A 7,336-nucleotide genomic window follows, 5' to 3' on the forward strand; every position below is an offset into this window, starting at 1 on the left:
TCATTCACCCCTTGTCTCCACATTTTAGTTGTTAGGATAAAAATGCTTCAGTTCCTATAAGATAATAACAATTGTCGAGCTGCTGAGTGAATCAATTACGTATACAAGCAGCAAAGCTGGTAGAGCGCTTGCCCGCGAAAGGCAAAGGTCCCGAGTTCGAGTCTCGGTCGGGCACACAGTTTTAATCTGCCAGGAAGTTTTATATCAGCGCACACTCCGCTGCAGAGTGGAAATCTCATTCTGGAAACATCCCCAAGGTTGTGGCTAAGCCATGTCTCCGCAATATCCTTTCTTTCAGGAGTGCTAGTTCTGCAAGGTTCGCAGGAGAGCTTCAGTAAAGTTTGGAAGGTAGGAGACGAGGTACTGGCAGAAGTAAAGCTGTGAGCACCGGGCGTGTGTCGTGCTCCGGTAGCTCAGTTGGTAGAGCGCTTGCCCGCGAAAGGCAAAGGTCCCGAGTTCGAGTCTCGGTCCGGCACACAGTTTTAATCTGCCAGGAAGTTTTATATCAGCGCACACTCCGCTGCAGAGTGGAAATCTCATTCTGGAAACATCCCCAAGGCTGTGGCTAAGCCATGTCTCCGCAATATCCTTTCTTTCAGGAGTGCTAGTTCTGCAAGGTTCGCAGGAGAGCTTCTGTAAAGTTTGGAAGGTAGGAGACGAGGTACTGGCAGAAGTAATGCTGTGAGCACCGGGCGTGTGTCGTGCTTCGGTAGCTCAGTTGGTAGAGCACTTGCCCGCGAAAGGCAAAGGTCCCGAGTTCGAGTCTCGGTCGGGCACACAGTTTTAATCTGCCAGGAAGTTTCATATCAGCGCACACTCCGCTGCAGAGTGAAAATCTCATTCTGGAAGCAAAGACAAAGTTCATGAGATATGTAAGACTGTAATAAAATGGATAAAGTAAAGAACGAAACAATACGATCAGATTTAAAAATCTTCTCAGTTAATGACAAGAACAGAATGAAACCGAAGGATCATGCTGATGTGACAGAAAACAGTGTGCCAAAAAGGTTAATTAATTATTGGCCAACTAGAAAGAGAGAACCAGGTAGACATCGTAAGAGATAGATGGATGGATGGTTGATAGTGGTCGGAACGGGTAATTACAACACCTAATCCTTGGAAGGAGATGATCAGACTTCTTTAATTAATTATAAAGCAATCTAGATCATAGAGGCACGTGACCATCTTCAGACCTTCAAAACTCCGATATGATACAGGATATAAATTAGAAGGGTACATAAAAGAACTTAAAATTAGCTACAAAGTTGCAAAACATAAATATATCCATACTGATATACAATTACGGTGCACAGAGAGCAAGAACCGCTGATCGACGATAATGAGCTGCTGGAGAGAGGAGCAGCTACTTCTTAAATACTGGAGGCTACGCTTACAACTGACAGCATAATGTCAGCGTTAGCCAGTCAGGTATAAGTCGAAAGAATTACGTAAAAAAGATGTACTTATTAGCAAATAACTGTAAAAAAGAAACAAATAAACATCGCATTCGTTGTGTATAGATTCCCTCTGGTGGCAAGTTTGTAAAATAATTAAGACGTTGGTGGTTTCTATGGAGATGGTGACCGCTGCTCCAAAGGGATGGAGCTGGTCACAATGAAGATGGTAGTCGCTGATCTCTAGCGGTTTCCGCTGAAGCACCTACAAACATCGTTGAATTAAGCTTCGTAGAGAACGCTCCACAGATGCAGTAACTGGATGTAAATAAAAGGTATCCGTTAATGTTGAAACGTCCCCTTTTGAACAATTATACACGTGACTGGGCTTCAACTGACTCACAATGTTTTTAGCGCAACGCAATCTGACTTTCAATAATCCCTACAAAAGAATGGCCCTGACTAACATTAACCTATACCTTTCACAAATCACTTACCTCACAAAAATCTTCGTTACTCAAGCTACTGCAATACAGCGAGCGCCACTACTGTCAGCTAAATAAAAGATTCCAACTACGGAAGTCACAAACAACTGATAGGCATAGTTATCAAATGAAAGATTTTGATAGAGAAGAAACAATGTATTTACCTTAATAGTGTTCAAAGGTCATAATATAAATAGCAGTTCATGACATACAGTCTTACAAATTTCAAAACTCCGCCATCTCTCTCCCCACATCCACCACTGCTGGCGGCTCACCTCCAACTGCGCAACGCTACGCGCTGTTAACATCCAGCTGCCCAGCACTACAATGGCAGATATTCCAACAACAATGCAAACTAGCCACAGACTGCACACAGCACAGCCAGTGATTTTCATACAGAGCGCTACGTAACGTTGCCGATAAGAAAACCTAAACAGCCTACTTACAATGTAGATATCAACGTTGCTGATCATAATATGCTAGCAAATAACAACAAAAGTGGTATGAGGAGCTAGAAATACTGAAGAGAAATATGTGCCCATATTTCTAAAATACAGAACCGATAACTAGTGAAAAAATATGTAATGTCAAAAACTACTTAAGTAAGGTAATTTCAGGATGAACAAGTATTAATTAAAAATATAATGCCTACTATTTGCACAATGTAATAATATTATATAAATATGTAAGAAATACTAGGAAATTAAAGAAAAATGTCATAAGCAATTATATTTAAGCCGGCCGCGGTGGTCTCGCGGTTCTAGGGGCTCAGTCCGGAGCCGCGTGACTGCTACGGTCGCAGGTTCGAATCCTGCCTCGGGCATGGATGTGTGTGATGTCCTTAGGTTAGTTAAGTTTAAGTAGTTCTAAGTTCTAGAGGACTGATGACCACAGATGTTAAGTCCCATAGTGCTCAGAGCCAATTATATTTAAGTAAAATAACACTAAGCACAACAACATGGGTCACAATAAAGAGAATGAAGAAGGATATAAAACAGATTTGTACAGTTATAAAAGCAAGACATCACAGTATTCATACTGAAGTAGATCATTAAAAAGCTCGAAGAAGTTTTGGTCCTTGAAGCCTAGCTGCTCGGTTATAACAGAAAAGTGTTTGCTTTTTTAATGTGAATAAATTTCGATGTCTTCTAACGTATTAAGAAATAGCCCTTTAGGTGCATTATTTAAAGTATTCATGTTGTTAGAAATGCAACCTTCAGCGTGATTATGTTCACCAAGATGGTAAACAAATAACGATATAAACACATGTGGTACCAGAACTATATTCTCTGAGACGCATTAAAAAGTTACGGCCAGTTTGCCCAATGTATTGTTTATCGCAGTCCTTGCCGTGTATTTTGTAGATGCCAGAATTTTTGTATTTGCTAGATTCGCCAGTTGTATGTTTTAGTTGTTTTTGTAAATGGTTGTTAGTTGTAAAGGCTATTGCCAATTTTTTTTACTGATTTGCTTATTTTCTCTTAAATAAGTCTCATATAGGTCATTTTAGTAAACTTCCTACTGGAATTTGTAAGAGTATCTGTTGTTTGTCGTATTTTTTCATAAAATGTCGGTTTGACTCTCACTAAAGTTGCTAGCAACAGAAATTTGTTCTAACTATCAATTTTAAATGTATCAGGTAGAAGAGTTAATTTTAATAACATGAAGCGCTCTTCAAAACATTAATACATAGGATACGATCTCCGCAGGAACCAAACCATCTACTTCGTATATCTATGGAATGTCGTCTGCTGTACATCACCTATCGTGATTCACCGCCATCTCTTTGGAAATCGTCCTACTGGTACATCTTTGCAACAGCGTTCACCATCTACATAAAAACCACCAACATCGCAATTATTCTTCCACCTTGCTCCTAGAGGGCAACCTATACAAAATGAATGCGATCTTCGTTTGTTTCCTTTTTAATGTTCTTAGTATATTTATTCGACAACAGCTGCATTACCAAACTTTTTCTTCTTTGTCATAAAGAAGAGATTCATTGGGAGAGTCCTTAGAAAATGTAGTCCATCAACAAAGGAGGTGGCTTACAAAACACTCGTTCGACCTATACTTGAGTATTGCTCATCAGTGTGGGATCCGTACCAGATCGGGTTGACGGAGGAGATAGAGAAGATCCAAAGAAGAGCGGCGCGTTTCGTCACAGGGTTATTTGGTAACCGTGATAGCGTTACGGAGATGTTTAGCAAACTCAAGTGGCAGACTCTGCAAGAGAGGCGCTCTGCATCGCGGTGTAGCTTGCTGTCCAGGTTTCGAGAGGGTGCGTTTCTAGATGAGGTATCGAATATATTGCTTCTCCCTACTTATACCTCCCGAGGAGATCACGAATGTAAAATTAGAGAGATTCGAGCGCGCACGGAGGCTTTTAGACAGTCGTTCTTCCCGCGAACCATACGCGACTGGAACAGAAAAGAGAGGTAATGACAGTGGCACGTAAAGTGCCCTCCGCCACACACCGTTGGGTGGCTTGCGGAGTATGAATGTAGATGTAGATGTAGAAAGGTATTCTACGTAGCTATGGCCTTCTGCTTACTAATACCCGTAAGTACATCTTTTTGTACATAATTCTTTCGGCATAACTGATTGGTTAACGCTGACAACATGCTGTAAGCGGTAGACAGAGCCTCCAATACTTAAGAAATAGCTGCGTTGCTGTCTCCAGTAGTTGACTATCGTCGTTCAGCGGTTCCTACTCTCCGTATACAACTATTGTCCATCAATATAGGTATATCTCTGTTTTGTAATCTTATGTTTATTTGTAATTCTTTTTATATACTCCTCTAATTTACATCCTGTATCTTATGAGAGTTTTGAAGGTCTGAGGATGATCATGTGATGATCGGAACCGGTCACCTTGTAATAAACGTGCCTTTGCGATCTACACTGTTTTATAATTAATTACAAATATTCTCCATTTATCTCTGACTTTTCCAGTAATGTTTTCAAAAATAATAAATCAGATTTTGCTCATTGTGGTAATGTTGCCTTGTAGGTGGAAACATCTGTACTGTAAAGGGTGTTTAAGAAAAAGTTCGTTGGACGTCACAAGACTATATATTCTACGTGAATGAAGCAATAAACTTGACTTGAGTTTTAACTGAAGCATCAAAATTGAAAGTTACCTTGGCACCAGCGGTAAACTCCCACTTCATACGGTTGCTAATAGAGGTCCCCTGTGCAGGTAGCTCGCTCATTCACTACCCAATATTCGCCCAATCGAAATGACAATACCACAACAACACAAGGTGTTTTGCGTTCTTCATTGTAACAGGCGCATATCAGTTACTACTGTGCAGGATCATGTCGAGAGTGCGACACTGCAACTCCTGTTGCTTAAATCAGTCGACGATAGCACCAGAAATTTCAAGACACTCGCCGTTTATATACGTGGCAATCGATAGGTGGTTGTACAAGGTGTAGACTATTGCATATCGTATCTGCCTGGCGTATTTTGCTGTGACATTTGAGCTTCCAAAACATAAGGATTCAATAATTACAACCTTTCATCATAGTGATAATGACGTGTAGAGTTTTGAGGATTCATACTGGACGTGAATATGAAAAATAACAATTTCCATTCAGGCTTAATGTTCAGTGATGAGGCTAAGTTCTGCGTAATTGGAAAAGTGAAACACCACAACGTAAGAATTTGGTAAATACAGCAGCCACATACTATGCCGACCACAAGAGAAACCCTCCTAACCTTAAAGTGTTTTGCACCAATTTCCGACGACAGATACACGGTAAATACTTGTTGCAGAAAATACTGTTACAGACACCACATACCTGAATATCCTGAAGATTTGAATTTATTGTAGAATTGAGAGAACGTGCTGAACATTTCATTTTTCAACAGGATGGAGCTAAATGCGCTGGCACCTGCAAGTAAAAGCAGTTCCTACCAATGAGCTGTCTCACTGCCATATTGGCCGATGGATTCTAAAGATCTCGCAGTGGAACATTGGCCTCCAGGGTCGCCTAATTTCACGATAAGTGATTTTTTGTGTGTGAGTTAGTGGAAGACATTCTACGTATATTTCCTTCCAACAACTGTAGGTGAACTACGACGCCACTTATCAACAGCAGTAAATTCAACAACTTCAGAAACGCTCACAAAAGTGCGGGGGCGCGTTTGACTATCGTTAGTGTGTTTGCTGTACAGCTAGTGGAGGCACTGCAAATTTATGAAAGGTAAATAAAGGTTTTGATCATAAATTAGGCTTCTTCACACTGACAAGAAAAAAATTATGCCTTTTGCAACTTAATGTTTCATTTTATATTTAGTAAATATGTTTCACCTATTCATGACACGTTTGTATAACCTTTTCAAGTATCCAAGCTTACTTCTGTATGTACTAGATGCACATAGTACAGGTTCCCTGTTGACAGATCTACTTCAAACATTTCACTGTCCATAATCGATCACGTTGAACACTGCACGTGGTCTTGCTCGTATGCTATAGGACTGACTGAGCGAACATGGGAGTGTTTGGACGGGGTGGAGGGAGAGTGGGAGTCGGATCATGCGTGTGTGGCTATTTCCATGGTACGTTATGAGTTAGTGGAAGTACTGTCCTGCTTTTCTGTCATTTAGCATATTTTCATTTCTATTTATCGCATCTTGTATGAAATATTTGTTCTGTGGAATGAGCATTGCCTGCTTTTTGTTGATCTGGCATAAGACAGCACTGTCTGTTTCCACAGCAGTGCGGTGGTGATTTTCTACTGTTAGATATGTTGCATACGTGGAGTGGGGATAGTTTCTCTTCGGTTCCATTATATTTTCTTTATATGTAACACAGAAATTTCCTACAACCATTTAAATATATATATATATATATATATATATATATATATATATATATATATATATACTTGCAGCTGCTATATGTTAGTTCAAACGTTCCTGAATTGTTGTATTTATCTTTATCTTGTGTCCCGGTTTTTACTTTTTTTGTATTGTGCTTTTTCTTTTGAAATATGTATATTAATTATATGTTTTTTTAAAGATGTCAGTTATGTCGTATGCCCGCAGCTCGTGGTCTTGCGGTAGCGTTCTCGCTTCCCGCGCACGGGGTCCCGAGTTCGATTCCCGGCAGGGTTCAGGGATTATTCCTTCTTCGTGATCACTGAGTGTTGTTGTGTCGTCTTCATCATCATCATCATCATCATCATCCCCATCACGGTCGGAGGAAGCAACGGTAAACCACCTCCCCTTGCCTAGTACAGCGGTGCGTGTCAAATGGTTCAAATGGCTCTGAGCACTATGGGACTTAACATCTGAGGTCATCACTCCCCTAGAAGTTAGAACTACTCAAACCTGACTATCCTAAGGACATCACACACATCCATTCCCGAGGCAGGATTCGAACCTGCAACCAGAGCAGCGGTGCTGGTTTCCCGCATAGTCCCCTACGCTCCTCGGAGTATTGGACC

The 7,336-nt window shown here is 40.6% G+C and overlaps 1 non-coding gene across 1 annotated transcript; it reads left to right on the forward strand.

Moving 5' to 3' along the window:
• The first annotated feature begins 400 nt into the window (after nt 1–400).
• Trnas-cga lies at nt 401–477 on the forward strand. Its single transcript has one exon. It is a non-coding gene; the product is annotated as a tRNA-Ser (tRNA).
• Nucleotides 478–7,336: the final 6,859 nt, after the last annotated feature.

This window comes from Schistocerca piceifrons, chromosome X (genome assembly GCF_021461385.2).
Source record: "Schistocerca piceifrons isolate TAMUIC-IGC-003096 chromosome X, iqSchPice1.1, whole genome shotgun sequence".
NCBI classification, from domain to species: domain Eukaryota; kingdom Metazoa; phylum Arthropoda; class Insecta; order Orthoptera; family Acrididae; genus Schistocerca; species Schistocerca piceifrons.